The 22,400-nt window shown below is 48.7% G+C and overlaps 1 long non-coding RNA gene across 1 annotated transcript in view; it reads left to right on the top strand.

Annotated features, from left to right (window-relative positions):
- LOC137338608 (uncharacterized) overlaps nucleotides 1-22,400 on the top strand; it is a 72,479-nt gene that overhangs the window by 25,667 nt on the left and 24,412 nt on the right. The window contains exon 2 of the long non-coding RNA XR_010966617.1: nucleotides 14,048-14,191. This is a non-coding gene — a long non-coding RNA (uncharacterized lncRNA). The remainder of the gene's footprint in view (nucleotides 1-14,047; nucleotides 14,192-22,400) is intronic.

The following is a 22,400-nucleotide window of genomic DNA, read 5'->3' as shown; positions in this document are numbered from 1 at the left end:
GTGTTTGTGTCTGTGGTGTGTGTGTGTCGGTGTTTGTGTCTGTGGTGTGTGTGTGTCGGTGTTTGTGTCTGTGGTGTGTGTGTCGGTGTTTGTGTCTGTGGTGTGTGTGTCGGTGTTTGTGTCTGTGGTGTGTGTGTGTCGGTGTTTGTGTCTGTGGTGTGTGTGTCGGTGTTTGTGTCTGTGTGTGTGTGTGTCGGTGTTTGTGTCTGTGGTGTGTGTGTGTCGGTGTTTGTGTCTGTGGTGTGTGTGTCGGTGTTTGTGTCTGTGGTGTGTGTGTCGGTGTTTGTGTCTGTGGTGTGTGTGTGTCGGTGTTTGTGTCTGTGGTGTGTGTGTGTGGTGTTTGTGTCTGTGGTGTGTGTGTGTCGGTGTTTGTGTCTGTGGTGTGTGTGTGTCGGTGTTTGTGTCTGTGGTGTGTGTGTGTCGGTGTTTGTGTCTGTGGTGTGTGTGTCGGTGTTTGTGTCTGTGGTGTGTGTGTGTCGGTGTTTGTGTCTGTGGTGTGTGTGTCGGTGTTTGTGTCTGTGGTGTGTGTGTCGGTGTTTGTGTCTGTGGTGTGTGTGTCGGTGTTTGTGTCTGTGGTGTGTGTGTCGGTGTTTGTGTCTGTGGTGTGTGTGTGTCGGTGTTTGTGTCTGTGGTGTGTGTGTGTCGGTGTTTGTGTCTGTGGTGTGTGTGTTGGTGTTTGTGTCTGTGGTGTGTGTGTCGGTGTTTGTGTCTGTGGTGTGTGTGTGTCGGTGTTTGTGTCTGTGGTGTGTGTGTCGGTGTTTGTGTCTGTGGTGTGTGTGTCGGTGTTTGTGTCTGTGGTGTGTGTGTTGGTGTTTGTGTCTGTGGTGTGTGTGTCGGTGTTTGTGTCTGTGGTGTGTGTGTCGGTGTTTGTGTCTGTGGTGTGTGTGTGTCGGTGTTTGTGTCTGTGGTGTGTGTGTCGGTGTTTGTGTCTGTGGTGTGTGTGTCGGTGTTTGTGTCTGTGGTGTGTGTGTCGGTGTTTGTGTCTGTGGTGTGTGTGTCGGTGTTTGTGTCTGTGGTGTGTGTGTCGGTGTTTGTGTCTGTGGTGTGTGTGTGTTGGTGTTTGTGTCTGTGGTGTGTGTGTCGGTGTTTGTGTCTGTGGTGTGTGTGTCGGTGTTTGTGTCTGTGGTGTGTGTGTGTCGGTGTTTGTGTCTGTGGTGTGTGTGTGTGGTGTTTGTGTCTGTGGTGTGTGTGTCGGTGTTTGTGTCTGTGGTGTGTGTGTGTTGGTGTTTGTGTCTGTGGTGTGTGTGTCGGTGTTTGTGTCTGTGGTGTGTGTGTCGGTGTTTGTGTCTGTGGTGTGTGTGTCGGTGTTTGTGTCTGTGGTGTGTGTGTGTTGGTGTTTGTGTCTGTGGTGTGTGTGTCGGTGTTTGTGTCTGTGGTGTGTGTGTCGGTGTTTGTGTCTGTGGTGTGTGTGTGTCGGTGTTTGTGTCTGTGGTGTGTGTGTGTTGGTGTTTGTGTCTGTGGTGTGTGTGTCGGTGCTTGTGTCTGTGTGTGTGTGTGTCGGTGTTTGTGTCTGTGGTGTGTGTGTTGGTGTTTGTGTCTGTGGTGTGTGTGTCGGTGTTTGTGTCTGTGGTGTGTGTGTCGGTGTTTGTGTCTGTGGTGTGTGTGTCGGTGTTTGTGTCTGTGGTGTGTGTGTTGGTGTTTGTGTCTGTGGTGTGTGTGTCGGTGTTTGTGTCTGTGGTGTGTGTGTGTCGGTGTTTGTGTCTGTGGTGTGTGTGTGTCGTGTTTGTGTCTGTGGTGTGTGTGTTGGTGTTTGTGTCTGTGGTGTGTGTGTGTCGGTGTTTGTGTCTGTGGTGTGTGTGTGTCAGTGTTTGTGTCTGTGGTGTGTGTGTTGGTGTTTGTGTCTGTGGTGTGTGTGTCGGTGTTTGTGTCTGTGGTGTGTGTGTTGGTGTTTGTGTCTGTGGTGTGTGTGTTGGTGTTTGTGTCTGTGGTGTGTGTGTGTCGGTGTTTGTGTCTGTGGTGTGTGTGTCGGTGTTTGTGTCTGTGGTGTGTGTGTGTCGATGTTTGTGTCTGTGGTGTGTGTGTCGGTGTTTGTGTCTGTGGTGTGTGTGTGTCGGTGTTTGTGTCTGTGGTGTGTGTGTCGGTGTTTGTGTCTGTGGTGTGTGTGTGTCGGTGTTTGTGTCTGTGGTGTGTGTGTTGGTGTTTGTGTCTGTGGTTGTGTGTGTCGGTGTTTGTGTCTGTGGTGTGTGTGTGTCGGTGTTTGTGTCTGTGGTGTGTGTTTCGGTGTTTGTGTCTGTGGTGTGTGTGTCGGTGTTTGTGTCTGTGGTGTGTGTGTCGGTGTTTGTGTCTGTGGTGTGTGTGTCGGTGTTTGTGTCTGTGGTGTGTGTGTCGGTGTTTGTGTCTGTGGTGTGTGTGTCGGTGTTTGTGTCTGTGGTGTGTGTGTCGGTGTTTGTGTCTGTGGTGTGTGTGTCGGTGTTTGTGTCTGTGGTGTGTGTGTTGGTGTTTGTGTCTGTGGTGTGTGTGTGTCGGTGTTTGTGTCTGTGGTGTGTGTGTGTCGGTGTTTGTGTCTGTGGTGTGTGTGTCGGTGTTTGTGTCTGTGGTGTGTGTGTGTCGGTGTTTGTGTCTGTGGTGTGTGTGTGTTGGTGTTTGTGTCTGTGGTGTGTGTGTCGGTGTTTGTGTCTGTGGTGTGTGTGTCGGTGTTTGTGTCTGTGGTGTGTGTGTGTCGGTGTTTGTGTCTGTGGTGTGTGTGTTGGTGTTTGTGTCTGTGGTGTGTGTGTGTTGGTGTTTGTGTCTGTGGTGTGTGTGTGTCGGTGTTTGTGTCTGTGGTGTGTGTGTCGGTGTTTGTGTCTGTGGTGTGTGTGTTGGTGTTTGTGTCTGTGGTGTGTGTGTCGTTGTTTGTGTCTGTGGTGTGTGTGTGTCGGTGTTTGTGTCTGTGGTGTGTGTGTCGGTGTTTGTGTCTGTGGTGTGTGTGTGTCGGTGTTTGTGTCTGTGGTGTGTGTGTTGGTGTTTGTGTCTGTGGTGTGTGTGTTGGTGTTTGTGTCTGTGGTGTGTGTGTCGGTGTTTGTGTCTGTGGTGTGTGTGTGTCGGTGTTTGTGTCTGTGGTGTGTGTGTCGGTGTTTGTGTCTGTGGTATGTGTGTGTCGGTGTTTGTGTCTGTGGTGTGTGTGTCGGTGTTTGTGTCTGTGGTGTGTGTGTCGGTGTTTGTGTCTGTGGTGTGTGTGTGTCGGTGTTTGTGTCTGTGGTGTGTGTGTGTCGGTGTTTGTGTCTGTGGTGTGTGTGTCGGTGTTTGTGTCTGTGGTGTGTGTGTGTGGTGTTTGTGTCTGTGGTGTGTGTGTCGGTGTTTGTGTCTGTGGTGTGTGTGTCGGTGTTTGTGTCTGTGGTGTGTGTGTCGGTGTTTGTGTCTGTGGTGTGTGTGTCGGTGTTTGTGTCTGTGGTGTGTGTGTGTCGGTGTTTGTGTCTGTGGTGTGTGTGTGTCGGTGTTTGTGTCTGTGGTGTGTGTGTCGGTGTTTGTGTCTGTGGTGTGTGTGTGTCGGTGTTTGTGTCTGTGGTGTGTGTGTCGGTGTTTGTGTCTGTGGTGTGTGTGTGTCGGTGTTTGTGTCTGTGGTGTGTGTGTCGGTGTTTGTGTCTGTGGTGTGTGTGTGTCGGTGTTTGTGTCTGTGGTGTGTGTGTCGGTGTTTGTGTCTGTGGTGTGTGTGTCGGTGTTTGTGTCTGTGGTGTGTGTGTGTCGGTGTTTGTGTCTGTGGTGTGTGTGTCGGTGTTTGTGTCTGTGGTGTGTGTGTTCGGTGTTTGTGTCTGTGGTGTGTGTGTGTCGGTGTTTGTGTCTGTGGTGTGTGTGTGTCGGTGTTTGTGTCTGTGGTGTGTGTGTCGGTGTTTGTGTCTGTGGTGTGTGTGTGTCGGTGTTTGTGTCTGTGGTGTGTGTGTGTCGGTGTTTGTGTCTGTGGTGTGTGTGTGTCGGTGTTTGTGTCTGTGGTGTGTGTGTCGGTGTTTGTGTCTGTGGTGTGTGTGTCGGTGTTTGTGTCTGTGGTGTGTGTGTGTTGTTTGTGTCTGTGGTGTGTGTGTCGGTGTTTGTGTCTGTGGTGTGTGTGTCGGTGTTTGTGTCTGTGGTGTGTGTGCGTTGGTGTTTGTGTCTGTGGTGGTGTGTGTGTCGGTGTTTGTGTCTGTGGTGTGTGTGTCGGTGTTTGTGTCTGTGGTGTGTGTGTGTCGGTGTTTGTGTCTGTGGTGTGTGTGTGTCGGTGTTTGTGTCTGTGGTGTGTGTGTTGGTGTTTGTGTCTGTGGTGTGTGTGTCGGTGTTTGTGTCTGTGGTGTGTGTGTGTCGGTGTTTGTGTCTGTGGTGTGTGTGTTGGTGTTTGTGTCTGTGGTGTGTGTGTGTCGGTGTTTGTGTCTGTGGTGTGTGTGTGTTGGTGTTTGTGTCTGTGGTGTGTGTGTGTCGGTGTTTGTGTCTGTGGTGTGTGTGTGTCGGTGTTTGTGTCTGTGGTGTGTGTGTTGGTGTTTGTGTCTGTGGTGTGTGTGTGTCGGTGTTTGTGTCTGTGGTGTGTGTGTCGGTGTTTGTGTCTGTGGTGTGTGTGTCGGTGTTTGTGTCTGTGGTGTGTGTGTGTCGGTGTTTGTGTCTGTGGTGTGTGTGTCGGTGTTTGTGTCTGTGGTGTGTGTGTCGGTGTTTGTGTCTGTGGTGTGTGTGTGTCGGTGTTTGTGTCTGTGGTGTGTGTGTCGGTGTTTGTGTCTGTGGTGTGTGTGTGTCGGTGTTTGTGTCTGTGGTGTGTGTGTGTCAGTGTTTGTGTCTGTGGTGTGTGTGTGTTGGTGTTTGTGTCTGTGGTGTGTGTGTTGGTGTTTGTGTCTGTGGTGTGTGTCGGTGTTTGTGTCTGTGGTGTGTGTGTCGGTGTTTGTGTCTGTGGTGTGTGTGTCGGTGTTTGTGTCTGTGGTGTGTGTGTCGGTGTTTGTGTCTGTGGTGTGTGTGTGTCAGTGTTTGTGTCTGTGGTGTGTGTGTGTTGGTGTTTGTGTCTGTGGTGTGTGTGTTGGTGTTTGTGTCTGTGGTGTGTGTGTCGGTGTTTGTGTCTGTGGTGTGTGTCGGTGTTTGTGTCTGTGGTGTGTGTGTCGGTGTTTGTGTCTGTGGTGTGTGTGTCGGTGTTTGTGTCTGTGGTGTGTGTGTGTTGGTGTTTGTGTCTGTGGTGTGTGTGTGTGTAGGTGTTTGTGTCTGTGGTGTGTGCGTTGGTGTTTGTGTCTGTGGTGTGTGTGTCGGTGTTTGTGTCTGTGGTGTGTGTGTGTCGGTGTTTGTGTCTGTGGTGTGTGTGTTGGTGTTTGTGTCTGTGGTGTGTGTGTGTCGGTGTTTGTGTCTGTGGTGTGTGTGTGTTGGTGTTTGTGTCTGTGGTGTGTGTGTCGGTGTTTGTGTCTGTGGTGTGTGTGTGTCGGTGTTTGTGTCTGTGGTGTGTGTGTGTCGGTGTTTGTGTCTGTGGTGTGTGTGTGTCGGTGTTTGTGTCTGTGGTGTGTGTGTGTCGGTGTTTGTGTCTGTGGTGTGTGTGTTGGTGTTTGTGTCTGTGGTGTGTGTGTCGGTGTTTGTGTCTGTGGTTTGTGTGTCGCTGTTTGTGTCTGTGGTGTGTGTGTCGGTGTTTGTGTCTGTGGTGTGTGTGTGTCGGTGTTTGTGTCTGTGGTGTGTGTGTGTCGGTGTTTGTGTCTGTGGTGTGTGTGTGTTGGTGTTTGTGTCTGTGGTGTGTGTGTCGGTGTTTGTGTCTGTGGTGTGTGTGTGTCGGTGTTTGTGTCTGTGGTGTGTGTGTCGGTGTTTGTGTCTGTGGTGTGTGTGTGTCGGTGTTTGTGTCTGTGGTGTGTGTGTGTCGGTGTTTGTGTCTGTGGTGTGTGTGTGTCGGTGTTTGTGTCTGTGGTGTGTGTGTGTCGGTGTTTGTGTCTGTGGTGTGTGTGTGTCGGTGTTTGTGTCTGTGGTGTGTGTGTCGGTGTTTGTGTCTGTGGTGTGTGTGTGTCGGTGTTTGTGTCTGTGGTGTGTGTGTGTCGGTGTTTGTGTCTGTGGTGTGTGTGTCGGTGATTGTGTCTGTGGTGTGTGTTGGTGTTTGTGTCTGTGGTGTGTGTGTCGGTGTTTGTGTCTGTGGTGTGTGTGTCGGTGTTTGTGTCTGTGGTGTGTGTGTTGGTGTTTGTGTCTGTGGTGTGTGTGTTAGTGTTTGTGTCTGTGGTGTGTGTGTGTTGGTGTTTGTGTCTGTGGTGTGTGTGTGTCGGTGTTTGTGTCTGTGGTGTGTGTGTCGGTGTTTGTGTCTGTGGTGTGTGTGTGTCGGTGTTTGTGTCTGTGGTGTGTGTGTGTCGGTGTTTGTGTCTGTGGTGTGTGTGTGTCGGTGTTTGTGTCTGTGGTGTGTGTGTCGGTGTTTGTGTCTGTGGTGTGTGTGTCGGTGTTTGTGTCTGTGGTGTGTGTGTGTCGGTGTTTGTGTCTGTGGTGTGTGTGTCGGTGTTTGTGTCTGTGGTGTGTGTGTGTCGGTGTTTGTGTCTGTGGTGTGTGTGTGTCGGTGTTTGTGTCTGTGGTGTGTGTGTTGGTGTTTGTGTCTGTGGTGTGTGTGTTGGTGTTTGTGTCTGTGGTGTGTGTGTGTCGGTGTTTGTGTCTGTGGTGTGTGTGTGTCGGTGTTTGTGTCTGTGGTGTGTGTGTCGGTGTTTGTGTCTGTGGTGTGTGTGTCGGTGTTTGTGTCTGTGGTGTGTGTGTGTCGGTGTTTGTGTCTGTGGTGTGTGTGTGTTGGTGTTTGTGTCTGTGGTGTGTGTGTGGTGTTTGTGTCTGTGGTGTGTGTGTCGGTGTTTGTGTCTGTGGTGTGTGTCGGTGTTTGTGTCTGTGGTGTGTGTGTCGGTGTTTGTGTCTGTGGTGTGTGTGTCGGTGTTTGTGTCTGTGGTGTGTGTGTGTTGGTGTTTGTGTCTGTGGTGTGTGTGTGTGTAGGTGTTTGTGTCTGTGGTGTGTGTGTTGGTGTTTGTGTCTGTGGTGTGTGTGTCGGTGTTTGTGTCTGTGGTGTGTGTGTGTCGGTGTTTGTGTCTGTGGTGTGTGTGTTGGTGTTTGTGTCTGTGGTGTGTGTGTGTCGGTGTTTGTGTCTGTGGTGTGTGTGTGTTGGTGTTTGTGTCTGTGGTGTGTGTGTCGGTGTTTGTGTCTGTGGTGTGTGTGTGTCGGTGTTTGTGTCTGTGGTGTGTGTGTGTTGGTGTTTGTGTCTGTGGTGTGTGTGTTGGTGTTTGTGTCTGTGGTGTGTGTGTGTCGGTGTTTGTGTCTGTGGTGTGTGTGTCGGTGTTTGTGTCTGTGGTGTGTGTGTCGGTGTTTGTGTCTGTGGTGTGTGTGTGTCGGTGTTTGTGTCTGTGGTGTGTGTGTCGGTGTTTGTGTCTGTGGTGTGTGTGTCGGTGTTTGTGTCTGTGGTGTGTGTGTGTCGGTGTTTGTGTCTGTGGTGTGTGTGTCGGTGTTTGTGTCTGTGGTGTGTGTGTGTCGGTGTTTGTGTCTGTGGTGTGTGTGTGTCAGTGTTTGTGTCTGTGGTGTGTGTGTGTTGGTGTTTGTGTCTGTGGTGTGTGTGTTGGTGTTTGTGTCTGTGGTGTGTGTCGGTGTTTGTGTCTGTAGTGTGTGTCGGTGTTTGTGTCTGTGGTGTGTGTGTCGGTGTTTGTGTCTGTGGTGTGTGTGTCGGTGTTTGTGTCTGTGGTGTGTGTGTGTCAGTGTTTGTGTCTGTGGTGTGTGTGTCGGTGTTTGTGTCTGTGGTGTGTGTGTGTCGGTGTTTGTGTCTGTGGTGTGTGTGTGTTGGTGTTTGTGTCTGTGGTGTGTGTGTTGGTGTTTGTGTCTGTGGTGTGTGTGTGTCGGTGTTTGTGTCTGTGGTGTGTGTGTCGGTGTTTGTGTCTGTGGTGTGTGTGTCGGTGTTTGTGTCTGTGGTGTGTGTGTGTCGGTGTTTGTGTCTGTGGTGTGTGTGTCGGTGTTTGTGTCTGTGGTGTGTGTGTCGGTGTTTGTGTCTGTGGTGTGTGTGTGTCGGTGTTTGTGTCTGTGGTGTGTGTGTCGGTGTTTGTGTCTGTGGTGTGTGTGTGTCGGTGTTTGTGTCTGTGGTGTGTGTGTGTCAGTGTTTGTGTCTGTGGTGTGTGTGTTGGTGTTTGTGTCTGTGGTGTGTGTGTCGGTGTTTGTGTCTGTGGTGTGTGTCGGTGTTTGTGTCTGTGGTGTGTGTGTCGGTGTTTGTGTCTGTGGTGTGTGTGTCGGTGTTTGTGTCTGTGGTGTGTGTGTGTTGGTGTTTGTGTCTGTGGTGTGTGTGTGTAGGTGTTTGTGTCTGTGGTGTGTGCGTTGGTGTTTGTGTCTGTGGTGTGTGTGTCGGTGTTTGTGTCTGTGGTGTGTGTGTGTCGGTGTTTGTGTCTGTGGTGTGTGTGTTGGTGTTTGTGTCTGTGGTGTGTGTGTGTCGGTGTTTGTGTCTGTGGTGTGTGTGTGTTGGTGTTTGTGTCTGTGGTGTGTGTGTCGGTGTTTGTGTCTGTGGTGTGTGTGTGTCGGTGTTTGTGTCTGTGGTGTGTGTGTGTCGGTGTTTGTGTCTGTGGTGTGTGTGTTGGTGTTTGTGTCTGTGGTGTGTGTGTGTCGGTGTTTGTGTCTGTGGTGTGTGTGTGTCGGTGTTTGTGTCTGTGGTGTGTGTGTCGGTGTTTGTGTCTGTGGTGTGTGTGTGTCGGTGTTTGTGTCTGTGGTGTGTGTGTCGGTGTTTGTGTCTGTGGTGTGTGTGTCGGTGTTTGTGTCTGTGGTGTGTGTGTGTCGGTGTTTGTGTCTGTGGTGTGTGTGTCGGTGTTTGTGTCTGTGGTGTGTGTGTGTCGGTGTTTGTGTCTGTGGTGTGTGTGTGTCGGTGTTTGTGTCTGTGGTGTGTGTGTGTCGGTGTTTGTGTCTGTGGTGTGTGTGTCGGTGTTTGTGTCTGTGGTGTGTGTGTGTCGGTGTTTGTGTCTGTGGTGTGTGTGTGTTGGTGTTTGTGTCTGTGGTGTGTGTGTCGGTGTTTGTGTCTGTGGTTTGTGTGTCGCTGTTTGTGTCTGTGGTGTGTGTGTCGGTGTTTGTGTCTGTGGTGTGTGTGTCGGTGTTTCTGTCTGTGGTGTGTGTGTCGGTGTTTGTGTCTGTGGTGTGTGTGTTGGTGTTTGTGTCTGTGGTGTGTGTGTGTCGGTGTTTGTGTCTGTGGTGTGTGTGTGTCGGTGTTTGTGTCTGTGGTGTGTGTGTGTTGGTGTTTGTGTCTGTGGTGTGTGTGTCGGTGTTTGTGTCTGTGGTGTGTGTGTGTCGGTGTTTGTGTCTGTGGTGTGTGTGTCGGTGTTTGTGTCTGTGGTGTGTGTGTGTCGGTGTTTGTGTCTGTGGTGTGTGTGTGTCGGTGTTTGTGTCTGTGGTGTGTGTGTGTCGGTGTTTGTGTCTGTGGTGTGTGTGTGTCGGTGTTTGTGTCTGTGGTGTGTGTGTGTCGGTGTTTGTGTCTGTGGTGTGTGTGTCGGTGTTTGTGTCTGTGGTGTGTGTGTGTCGGTGTTTGTGTCTGTGGTGTGTGTGTCGGTGTTTGTGTCTGTGGTGTGTGTGTGTTGGTGTTTGTGTCTGTGGTGTGTGTGTGTCGGTGTTTGTGTCTGTGGTGTGTGTGTGTCGGTGTTTGTGTCTGTGGTGTGTGTGTGTCGGTGTTTGTGTCTGTGGTGTGTGTGTGTCGGTGTTTGTGTCTGTGGTGTGTGTGTCGGTGTTTGTGTCTGTGGTGTGTGTGTGTTGGTGTTTGTGTCTGTGGTGTGTGTGTCGGTGTTTGTGTCTGTGGTGTGTGTGTTGGTGTTTGTGTCTGTGGTGTGTGTGTGTCGGTGTTTGTGTCTGTGGTGTGTGTGTGTTGGTGTTTGTGTCTGTGGTGTGTGTGTCGGTGTTTGTGTCTGTGGTGTGTGTGTGTCGGTGTTTGTGTCTGTGGTGTGTGTGTCGGTGTTTGTGTCTGTGGTGTGTGTGTGTCGGTGTTTGTGTCTGTGGTGTGTGTGTGTCGGTGTTTGTGTCTGTGGTGTGTGTGTGTCGGTGTTTGTGTCTGTGGTGTGTGTGTGTCGGTGTTTGTGTCTGTGGTGTGTGTGTGTCGGTGTTTGTGTCTGTGGTGTGTGTGTGTCGGTGTTTGTGTCTGTGGTGTGTGTGTGTTGGTGTTTGTGTCTGTGGTGTGTGTGTCGGTGTTTGTGTCTGTGGTGTGTGTGTGTCGGTGTTTGTGTCTGTGGTGTGTGTGTGTCGGTGTTTGTGTCTGTGGTGTGTGTGTGTCGGTGTTTGTGTCTGTGGTGTGTGTGTGTCGGTGTTTGTGTCTGTGGTGTGTGTGTGTCGGTGTTTGTGTCTGTGGTGTGTGTGTGTTGGTGTTTGTGTCTGTGGTGTGTGTGTCGGTGTTTGTGTCTGTGGTGTGTGTGTCTGTGGTGTGTGTGTGTCGGTGTTTGTGTCTGTGGTGTGTGTGTGTTGGTGTTTGTGTCTGTGGTGTGTGTGTGTCGGTGTTTGTGTCTGTGGTGTGTGTGTGTTGGTGTTTGTGTCTGTGGTGTGTGTGTGTCGGTGTTTGTGTCTGTGGTGTGTGTGTGTCGGTGTTTGTGTCTGTGGTGTGTGTGTCGGTGTTTGTGTCTGTGGTGTGTGTGTCGGTGTTTGTGTCTGTGGTGTGTGTGTGTCGGTGTTTGTGTCTGTGGTGTGTGTGTGTTGGTGTTTGTGTCTGTGGTGTGTGTGTGTCGGTGTTTGTGTCTGTGGTGTGTGTGTTGGTGTTTGTGTCTGTGGTGTGTGTGTGTCGGTGTTTGTGTCTGTGGTGTGTGTGTGTTGGTGTTTGTGTCTGTGGTGTGTGTGTGTCGGTGTTTGTGTCTGTGGTGTGTGTGTTGGTGTTTGTGTCTGTGGTGTGTGTGTGTCGGTGTTTGTGTCTGTGGTGTGTGTGTGTCGGTGTTCGTGTCTGTGGTGTGCGTGTCGGTGTTTGTGTCTGTGGTGTGTGTGTGTCGGTGTTTGTGTCTGTGGTGTGTGTGTGTTGGTGTTTGTGTCTGTGGTGTGTGTCGGTGTTTGTGTCTGTGGTGTGTGTGTTGGTGTTTGTGTCTGTGGTGTGTGTGTCGGTGTTTGTGTCTGTGGTGTGTGTGTCGGTGTTTGTGTCTGTGGTGTGTGTGTCGGTGTTTGTGTCTGTGGTGTGTGTGTCGGTGTTTGTGTCTGTGCTGTGTGTGTGTCGGTGTTTGTGTCTGTGGTGTGTGTGTCGGTGTTTGTGTCTGTGGTGTGTGTGTGTTGGTGTTTGTGTCTGTGGTGTGTGTGTGTCGGTGTTTGTGTCTGTGGTGTGTGTGTGTCGGTGTTTGTGTCTGTGGTGTGTGTGTCGGTGTTTGTGTCTGTGGTGTGTGTGTGTGTTGGTGTTTGTGTCTGTGGTGTGTGTGTCGGTGTTTGTGTCTGTGGTGTGTGTGTCGGTGTTTGTGTCTGTGGTGTGTGTGTCGGTTTTTGTGTCTGTGGTGTGTGTGTGTTGGTGTTTGTGTCTGTGGTGTGTGTGTGTCGGTGTTTGTGTCTGTGGTGTGTGTGTGTCGGTGTTTGTGTCTGTGGTGTGTGTGTGTTGGTGTTTGTGTCTGTGGTGTGTGTTCGGTGTTTGTGTCTGTGGTGTGTGTGTCGGTGTTTGTGTCTGTGGTGTGTGTGTGTCGGTGTTTGTGTCTGTGGTGTGTGTGTGTCGGTGTTTGTGTCTGTGGTGTGTGTGTGTCGGTGTTTGTGTCTGTGGTGTGTGTGTGTCGGTGTTTGTGTCTGTGGTGTGTGTGTCGGTGTTTGTGTCTGTGGTGTGTGTGTTGGTGTTTGTGTCTGTGGTGTGTGTGTGTCGGTGTTTGTGTCTGTGGTGTGTGTGTTGGTGTTTGTGTCTGTGGTGTGTGTGTGTCGGTGTTTGTGTCTGTGGTGTGTGTGTTGGTGTTTGTGTCTGTGGTGTGTGTGTGTCGGTGTTTGTGTCTGTGGTGTGTGTGTGTCGGTGTTTGTGTCTGTGGTGTGTGTGTCGGTGTTTGTGTCTGTGGTGTGTGTGTGTCGGTGTTTGTGTCTGTGGTGTGTGTGTGTCGGTGTTTGTGTCTGTGGTGTGTGTGTTGGTGTTTGTGTCTGTGGTGTGTGTGTGTCGGTGTTTGTGTCTGTGGTGTGTGTGTGTCGGTGTTTGTGTCTGTGGTGTGTGTGTCGGTGTTTGTGTCTGTGGTGTGTGTGTGTCGGTGTTTGTGTCTGTGGTGTGTGTGTGTCGGTGTTTGTGTCTGTGGTGTGTGTGTTGGTGTTTGTGTCTGTGGTGTGTGTGTGTCGGTGTTTGTGTCTGTGGTGTGTGTGTGTCGGTGTTTGCATGTATACATGAAGGTTTGTGCTCATCAAGCTGGGCATTGTTAGCACTGGGGAATGGAATTCATTTCACCTTGTTGCCCATTGTCAGTACGGAGCCCTCCAAGGGGCACTACAGCATTCAACACTTCTCAATGAGTCTCAGCCACACCCTCGGAAAAGCAGCACTTACTGCGCAGTGTGATATTTTTTCAGCTCCCACAACAGCGTCTCTGAATGTGATTGTCAAATCAGATAGCTTTGTACACCAGGTTTATGCCCACTAGGGACTAGATTAAGACTGGCCAAATTCATTTTCCTTACGACTCTTACAGTCACCAGACAGGACACTTTCCTATCAGTCTGGTCTGGATTTGAATTCAGGTCCCAATAGTTAGTCTTGATAACAGTAAAAAGGAGCCAGTGTAGAAATTCTGACACCTGAATCCTGACCTTGGGGCTTCAAAGACATTCCCCACTGTCTGTTGGATTACACTGCATACACTGTTTACACTACTGAGTTTACAAATTAAAATTCTTCTTTCTCATTATTGTTGGGTGAGTTTCCTTTACATCAATCCTGTTTCCTATGATGTTTACAAGATGATATTTTTTTTTTTTATTCGTTCACGGGATGTGGGCGTCGCTGGCAAGGCCGGCATTTATTGCCCATCCCTAATTGCCCTCGAGAAGGTGGTGGTGAGCCGCCTTCTTGAACCGCTGCAGTCCGTGTGTTGACGGTTCTCCCACAGTGCTGTTAGGAAGGGAGTTCCAGGATTTTGACCCAGCGACTTATTATAATGCTATTACTACATTATCACTGAGCTATTTACAGATTACAAGATCTATATATATATATATATATATATATATATATACTGTATATATTACATTCATTTTCTTTATAACTTTATAACACAATTAAATTTTGCTGATTTCTACTGTTGGATACAATGGAAAATTGAAAAGTGCAGAACACTGCAGATTATTTAAATTAATTACCAATTAAAACATTTTACACAGCGGTTCCTGTTCCCACAAAGGTACCAGTTTACCTATTTATCGCAGTTATGCAGAGTGGATGTGGACTTTAGCAAGTGATTATGCCACTACAATGTGTAGTGAAGAGGCCTGCTCATAATATTCATTGAATAAATTTAAGTGTCAGCTTGGCTCAGTTTATAGCATGCTCTGAGCCTGAATGTTGTGGGTTTAAGTTCCGGTCTGGGACCAGAGCTCATAGTCAAAGTTAACATTGTGGTGCAGTATGGAGGGGGTGCTGCACTTTTGGAGTTGCAGTCCTTCAGATGAAATGTTGAACTGAAGCCCCTTGTCTGTTTGTTCTGGTGGATGTTAAAGATTCTGTGGCATTATTCAAAAGAAGGAAAGGGAGTTCTCCCATCATTCAGAATCATTCCTCCCTCAACCAATGTCCGTTTGTGGGCTTTGCTGTGTGCAAAATGTCTGCCACATTTGCCTACACAACAGCAGTCTCTTCACTTCATTCTATGTGAAATGTTTTGAGAAGTTTCTGAGCCATGATAAAGTGGCATATAAATGCAAATATTAAACAAAAAACTCAGGTCTGGCATCTCTAGCATAATAGTCTGAATCTCAGCTTCACAATATTGATACACAAGAGGAAGGCCATTCAGCTTATCCATGTAGAAAGACCCCCAGTTTCCCAAGCACGGCATCCAACTATTTCTTAAAAGATTCCAGGCTTTCGCCTCCACCACTCTTTCTGGAAGTCCCTTCCATATATGGTATTGTTCATTTTATGTGTGAACAACTTTCTGATCGTCCTTAAATTTGCCTTTTACTTTGAAGCTGTGTTCCCTTGTTCTATTCTCACTTTTTAGTTTGAAAGATCTACCTTTTTATACAGTTTATTAACTAAAAGATCATCTCTTAGTCATCTCTAGATTTTCAGAAGGCTTTCGATAAGGTGCCACACAAAAGACACAAAAGGTCAGGGCATGTGGAGTCGAAGGACCAGGTAGCAGAATGGATTGAAGTACCATCACCATGGCTGTGAAAACAGAGGTTAGGAGTTAAGGTAAGTTTCTGAGGCAGAAAGTGTGAAGTGTGAAGTGTCCTGCAGGGATCCGTGCTGGGAACTGGACTTGGGAACTGGAGGTATGGTGTCAAAATTTGTGGATGATACCAAATTGGAGGGTATAGCTAATAATGTGAAAGACTGCACCAAAATTCAGGAGGACATAAACAGACTTGCAGAGCGAGGCGATAAATGGCAAATGAAATTCATTGTAATAAAGCATGAGGGAGACTCGTACTCTACTGTTTCCTCTCTGTCATTCAACATTTGCTGGGCCGCTTCGAGTGCTGCTCTGAAGTATTCAGACATGTTAAGTGCCAAGCCTGCTAAGACCCCCTCAGTCTCTTTCAACATCATCCGTAACCATTTCAAAATTGTTCATGGAATAATTCTGTTGCCCACTTTTTCTTCTTGTGCAGTATTTTACACTTGCTCATATTAAATTCAAACACGTCTGGCCTCAAGAGCCAACTTGTGTCCAGTATTCGGCCAGGCAGCAGGGGATAGCTGACTCTATAGTAGGAGGAATAAAAAAGCTGATGGGGCAGTTCAGCCTTGTGGTTGAAGGTGAAGGGGAACTGCTGCCAGTGGATGTAGAAATGTCAGGCGCCTGCACTCTCCCCCAGCGGGATGAAGGAAGCACTGCACTGTTGAGGAAACTAGCAAGGAAAACATGAGGGGTGTGGGAAATAAAACCTTAAATCGTATTCTGGCTAGACTTGAAATCTTGCTGCATTAATGGTACCACAGCCCTCGAGCAGTAAGGGTTAATATCATTTGTTGCTATCCTACCATATCCCACCACAAAACAACACCATTAATCACAACACCCATTTGTTACTATAAACTCTTACATAAGCAGAAAATTCAGCTGGCTGGTTTTAGGGAACATGTCAGCCAATATTTTCCTATACCCATCACTGCCTCACACAGACTATAATAGATGCCAGATGCATTAAAAAATATATAAAACAAAGCACATCACAGATTAGAATGCTTATTTTTGAGCATAATAGGAAGAAATAAATCCAACTACCTTTTAGGATATGGCAACTATCCTTAAAAGTGCCATGCAGCGTTCCAACATATGGCATCCCTAGAAACAGCAACAACAAATATTCCATTTTCTTTTAAGTTTTATTTCCCTTCCCTCTTTTTCTCCAGGCCATGCATCATTCGCAAAAAATGGTGGGCAACCAACCAATTTTTAAACCACCACTGTTGAGTTAACCCTAGCAGATCCATGATAATCTTCCCTTCCGGTGGATCTTCCTACCTGGATAATCTTGCTACTAATGATGCATGGCACAGTAAATTAATTATCTGCATCAACGACACCAAGGTAACAGAAAACTTTTAAAATCTGTATCAGAAAGAACATTAACATTACATTTTTATATAATGCCAGCAGTTTTACTTAGGTGTTGCACTGCAGTGATCATAATCATCAAACTGCAGCAAACACACACCCTGAAATAAAGATAGCACAGTACAAAACCCATTTCAGCAAAGGGCGACACAGTAAAGACTAAGTTTATTATAACATGCTTATTACGGAGAATGGAGAGGAACTTAAGTCAGCTCTGGGACTTCAGACTTCGTCTGAGGCAGCTGAAAATCAGATGTAGCACTGGCTGAAGGGATTCCAGATTGGCAGGATGATTTTTTTCTCTCTGCATGTTCCAAGAGTCCTAGGTTAAATGTGATTGCAGTTTCAATCCAGTTCCCAATCAGAACAGGGTCCACAACACAAATTGCTCATAATTCTGCACAAGTTATCACCAAAAATTCATTTCAGAGAGAACATAAGGAGGTCTGGTGTTGGAAATGTCTTACGGGCACAGTAATGGGGAACAAAGCGGGGATTTAGGGAGCTTTAGCAACTGGCTTGTTATCTAGAAACATTTGGCTACAGCCTTTTCTGTTTTTGTTTCAGATTTTCAGATCTGCAGTATTTTGCTTTTTGTTCAGATTTTAAAACTGGCTGGAAAATTGGGAAAACAGCTTTTCTGTGTTGTTTGCAGGAAACGTTTCCCAGGGAATTGTCAGCTAGCTTGAAGTAAATGCTCAACGTGTGCTGAAGAGTGCCAAATTTGTAAACAAAATTAATTTGAGCATCTACAGCTGGACTTTACTATTCCTCAAATATTTTCACGACCAGATTTACAAAGAGGTCACAGTATCCTTTGATTTCCAATTTGTTCCAGGACCTAAAAGCTATAACTCAAAGTTCAAAGAGAAAAGTCATAGCTTGAGGGAAACATACAGATTTTCTTGAAATTGCAACATAACTTCCCAACCCTGTTTCAACGTTTAATGGTTGATGTTGGGAATATTCAACCATTGTAAATAATAAAACTGCAAGACAAAGGGAGAGAGGAGGGTGTCCCTTCCTCTTTATCCAGTAGTTACAGAGCCTATTGAGCAGACGCACATCAAACACCTAGGGCATAATTTTAACATGGCAGCGGGAACTCAGCGGGGGGGGGGGGGGGGAGGTTGAATAGTTGTGTAGGAAACCCCCAGAAAAAAAATTTGTGCGTTTTCTCGAGCGATCGTGACTCACTTGAAGGCCCTTAATGTGACTTCCAGGTTTTGTGTCTCCAAGCGGCGCAGCGGGCGTACTGCGCACCCGGATGACGTGCTACGAACTGGAGTATTTAAAGGGCCGTTGCAACCATGGATTTTGAGGGAGAACGGAGGAACTTGAAGATATGGAGCATCAAAGGAGTAAGACAGCACCACGGTTAAATGACTCTTCTCTTGAGTTGCTTCTGACTGGTGTGAGGAGCAGGAGGGACATACTATACCCCGCTGACCGGAGAAAGCGCCTTGCCTCTGCCACCAGGAAGGCCTGGCTCGAGGAGGCAGAGGAGCTGAGCAGCAGTAGCACCGTGGCAAGGTCATGGGTACAATGCAGGAAGCGATTTAAAGACCTAACCAGGTCAGGAAAAGTGAATACAGTTACTGATTCCTCACACTCTGTCTTGCCAAGCTACTCCGTCACATCACTCCTCACACCCACTTAAGTCTCATTGTCAACTTACCTTCATTTTCTGTGCACTTCCTCACCTCCCCATTTGTGAACCCACCACTCCCACTCACACTCACCCCAATCTTGATGCAACGTCATGAATCTGTCTGATGCTCACCCTCTGATGCATCTCTTTCATTGTCAGCCTCACCCAAAGCAATGACCCCGTCACACTCACTCACTCACACGTCTATTCTTTCTCCCCTTGTAGGAGAAGAGAGTGCAAAATGCAGGGGAGAGGAAAAGGACTGGAAGGGGGGCAACCACAAATAGTGACCCTGACAGATGCAGAGGAGGAGGCATTGACCTCAGCTGCACAGTTGGATTCCTAACCATCGGAGATGGCGAGACTGGCACCCCGGAAACAGCTGGTGATAGAACTTTAACATCCCTCACACACTTCATGAATTGACGTTATCAATTATTGACCTGTTGCACATGTCAGTATGCTCATTGAAAACTAACTTCTGCGATGATTCTTAATATTGCTTTATGTTCTCTTCCAGGGCCTTCAGGATTAAAGAGGCACCGCTAGGAAAGAGGGCGATTCCTCAGAGGAGCTCCATTCCTCTGAGGGAGCACCGTCACACTATATCCAGCCATGCACCAGCGCAGATACTGGCACTTCGGTGGGTCCTGTTAGGCAGATAGTTGGGTTGTCATCTGGTGATTCGCCACTCAAGTGAGCACGAGCAGACAGCAGTGACAGGGGCAGCTGTGGAAAGTCTGCATTGGGGGCGCACTCCTCTCCAAGCTCTGCTCAACTGGACACAGTTGCTGAACCCCAGGGGACATCGTTGAGATTGAGAATGAGAGCGGTACAGCTGCACCTTTGCGCGGTATTGGAAAAGGTGCTACGCACACTCTCCATAATAGCGGAGAGGATGGAGGATTCCACCTCCAGCATTAGTGGAATGGTGGCGTAGGCAAGTGCGGGAATGTCTGCGATGGAGAGAATGGCGGCCTCCACTGAGCTTCAAGCACGGCTCAGAAATGAGTCCATTCAGGCCATGACAATGTCCGTGTGGACCCAGGATGCCAACTTTTCTGCTGCCTTAAACAGGCAGATACTTTATCCATGGCGTTAGAACGCGTCATAGATGTTCTCCAAGCTGTTGTCCAGCAGAGTGGTGGGAGTGATGCGGCCGTGGCCCAGGAGAGGGATTATAGCGAAAGGGGACATGGAAGTGGGGACTCCACTCAAAGCGCTCCCACATCTCACCCGTTGTCCCCTCCTCAACCAGTACCCTACAAGCTTCCTCCTCTCCCGATGACCGAGTCTGCCCCTGCACAGGTGCAGGTGGAACAGTCTTTAGCAGGGCCCTCACGGACTCCAAAACCCAGAGGGTGTAGGCCGAGAGCATCTCAGCAGTCGGGGCAGGGACCTGAGCAACCTGCCACTATCTCTGCTGAAGCCACAGGGGATGCACCATGGAGAAGCGGTAGGAAGAGGAAGGCTATGCACAAGGGTGTATAATGGAATGTCATGATTTTCATTTATATTTGTTTTGTCTTACATGCACATTTAATGTTATAATTGTCACCACCACTTCCACGTCTTGTCCATTCTTGAGTCCCCTTTATGAAAGCGCCCTTTCATTTTTATTCATCATGAACACCAAGACTTGATGCCACACATTGGGTGGGTGTGCAATGGGTGTATGCGTGGTTGGAGGACTGTTTCGTGCAAAGGGGGTCGGGGGGCTGGTGTTGGTGGTGGTGGTTGTTCCAGGCAGTCTGAGTATTTCATTTTGCAGATCTCGTTATGAGAATCTATTAGATATGACTGACTCCCTGGCATCATGAGCAGCCATGTGCGTCGCTGCTCTGACGATGGGTTCCCCATCTTCGTCATAGTCCTCCTCCTCCTCCTCGATTTCTTCATGAGCGCATGTAAATCTCCACCTGTAAATCTCTCTGTTGAACGATATTGTACAGGATGCAACACACGACTATTATTCAGCACATCCTCACTGGTGAGTACTGAAGGGCTCCCCCAGATCGATCCAGGCACCTGAAGCGCATCTTCAGCATTCCTATGGCTTGTTCTATGACACACCTGGTGGTGATGTGACTGCTGGTTTCCCACAGGTGCTATGAGCCACATCTGCAGGGGGTATCCCTGGTCTCCAAGGAACCAGCCCTTAAGTCTGTCTTGTGCGTGGAAAAGGTCCGGGATGTTGGACTTGCGCAAAATGAAGTAATCATGGCAGCTGCCAAGGAATTTGGCACACACCTGCAGAAACCTCTTCTGGTGGTCACAAACCAGCTGCACATTGATGAAGTGATATCCCTTTCAGTTGATGAACAATCCTGGCTAATGTGCAGGTCCTTGGATTGCTACGTGTGTGCAATCAATTGCGCCCTGCACCTGTGGGAAGCCAGCCAGAGATTTGAAACCCACTGCCCTCTCATTCTGGCTTTTTTTTTATTCATTCGTGGAATGTGGGCATCACTGGCAAGGCCAGCATTTATTGCCCATCCTTAATTGCGCTTGAGAAGGTGGTGGTGAGCTGTCTTCTTGAACTGCTGCAGTCCGTGTGGTGAAGGTTCTCCCACAGTGCTGTTAGGTAGTGAGTTCCAGGATTTTGACCCAGCAACGATGAAGGAACGGCGATATATTTCCAAGTCAGGATGTGTGTGACTTGGAGGAGAACGTGCACGTGGTGGTGTTCCCATGCGTCTAATGCCCTTGTCTTTCTAATTGGGTTTGGGAGGTGTGTCGAAGAAGCCTTGGCGAGTTGCGGCAGTGCAGCCTCTGGATGGTACACACTGCAGCCACAGTGCGCCGGTGGTGGAGGGAGTGAATGGTTAAGGTGGTGGATGGGGTGCCAATCAAGCGGGCTGCTTTGTCCTGGATGGTATCGAGCTTCTTGAGTGTTGTTGGAGCTGCACTCATCCAGGCAAGTGGAGAGTATTCCATCACACTCCTGACCTGTGTCTTGTAGATGTTGGAAAGGCTTTAGGGAGTTAGGAGGTGAGTCACTTGCTGCAGAATACCCAGCCTCTGACCTGCTCTTGTAGCCAATGTATTTATGTGGCTGGTCCAGTTAAGTTTCTGGTCAGGATGTTACAGGTGGGGGATTTGGCGATGGTAATGCCATTGAATGTCATTGAGAGGTGGTTAGACTCTCTCTTGTTGGAGATGGTCATTGCCTGGCACTTGTCTGGCGCGAATGTTACTTGCCACTTATCAGCCCAAGCCTGGATGTTGTCCAGGTCTTGCTGTATGCGGGCTCGGATTGCTTCATTATTTGAGGGGTTGCGAATGGAACTGAACACTGTGCAATCATCAGCGAACATCCCCATTTCTGACCTTATGATGGAGGGAAGGTCGTTGATGAAGCAGCTGAAGATGGTTGAGCTTAGGACACTGCCCTGAGGAACACCTGCAGCGATTGGGCTGACATGATTGGCTTCCAACAACCATTACCATCTTCCTTTGTGCTCGGTATGACTCCAGCCACTGGAGAGTTTTCTCCCTGATTCCCATTGACTTCAATTTTATTAGGGCTCCTTGGTGCCACACTCGGTCAAATGCTGCCTTGATGTCAAGGGCAGTCACTCTCACCTCTCACCCAGCTGAAGAGCATTATGAGAGACTTAGGAATGGATCATATCTTGGTCAGGAAGCAATATGTTGGGGGGCTAGAACAGGGTGGGGGAAGAGAAAGAGAGAGTGTGGGAGAAAAATAAAAAACATTATAAAAAGAAAGGAAGTCTTGCATTTATAAAGTGTCTTTCATGACCTTAGGACATCCCAAAGAGCTTTACAGCCAATTAAGTACTTTTGAAGTGTAGTCACTGTTGTAATGTCGGAAACGTAGCAGCCAATTTGCGCACAGCGAAATCCCACAAACAGCACTGTGATAATGACCAAATAATTTGTTTCTTAGTGATGTTGGTTGAGGGATGAATATTGGCCAGGTCACCGGGGAGAACTCCCTTGGTCTTCTTTGAAATAGTGCTACGGGATCTTTTACACTCATCTGAGGGGGCAGACGGGGCCTCCGTTTAATATCTCATCCGAAAGACGGCACCTCCGACAGTGCAGCACTCCCTCAGTACTGCACTGGAGTGTCAGTCTAGATTACATGCTGCCTTGATGTCAAGGGCAGTCACTCTCACCTCATCTCTGGAATTCAGCTCTTTAGTCCATGTTTGGACCAAGGCTGTAATGAGGTCTGGAGCCGAGTGGTCCTGGCAGAACCCAAACTGAACATCGGTGAGCAGGTTATTGGTGAGTAAATGCCACTTGATAGCACTGTCGATGACACCTTCCATCACTTTGCTGATGATTGAGAGTAGACCGATGGGGCGGTACTTGGCCGGATTGGGTTTGTCCTGCTTTTGTGGACAGGACATAGCTGGGCAATTTTCCACTTTGTCGTATAGATGCCAGTGTTGTAGCTGTACTGGAACAGTTTGGCCAGAGGCGCAGCTGGTTCTGGAGCACAAGACTTCAGCAATACAGCCGGAATGTTGTCGGGGTCCACAGCCTTTGCTGTATCCAGTGCACTGAGCCATTTCTTGATATCACATGGAGTGATGTCACAGGGAATGTTGATGTAGTCGGATGCCCTGGCAAACAAACCATCCGTCACCTGTCTATTATACTTATGTGCAGACGACTGAGAGATTCTGGTGTTGTCACCGGTGGCACCTTGGAAAGATCCGGAGGTGAAGAAATTGAGGGCAGTGATTACTTTGAGTGTGATGGGCAATGTATGGCCAGGTCCAACCGGAAGCAGCTCTGCATGAAGGAGGCTGCAGATGTTTGTGACCACCTGGCGACTCAATCTGAGCCTGCGTCGGCACTGCTCCTCAGAGAGGTCCAGGAAGCTCAGCCTCTGCCTGTAGACCCTCCCACATGGGTAGTGCCTCCTGTGACCTCGGCCCCTCCATTGGTCCCCTCTCTGCTCTTCTGTGGATACTTGTGGCAGACCTCTGTCTTGTGGACTCCCAGAACTGCACGCTGTGCCTGCCATGGATGGTGATGTGCCTCCTCTTCAGGTGTACTATAGAATAGATCCATTGTATCCCCCCATCCTGATGTTGTCGGTTTGGGGGGGTCCAAAATGTAGGTAAATATGCCCGAAGCAAGAATTCTCAGTGTGAACAAAGAAATCTCAGTCTAAACACAAAGAACTCCCAACCAAAGGTTTGTCTGAGAAA

The sequence above is a fragment of the Heptranchias perlo genome, chromosome 2 (assembly GCF_035084215.1).
Source record: "Heptranchias perlo isolate sHepPer1 chromosome 2, sHepPer1.hap1, whole genome shotgun sequence".
NCBI classification, from domain to species: Eukaryota; Metazoa; Chordata; class Chondrichthyes; order Hexanchiformes; family Hexanchidae; genus Heptranchias; species Heptranchias perlo.
Note: the sequence above shows the minus strand (reverse complement) of the source record. Positions and strands in the feature narration are given on the sequence as shown.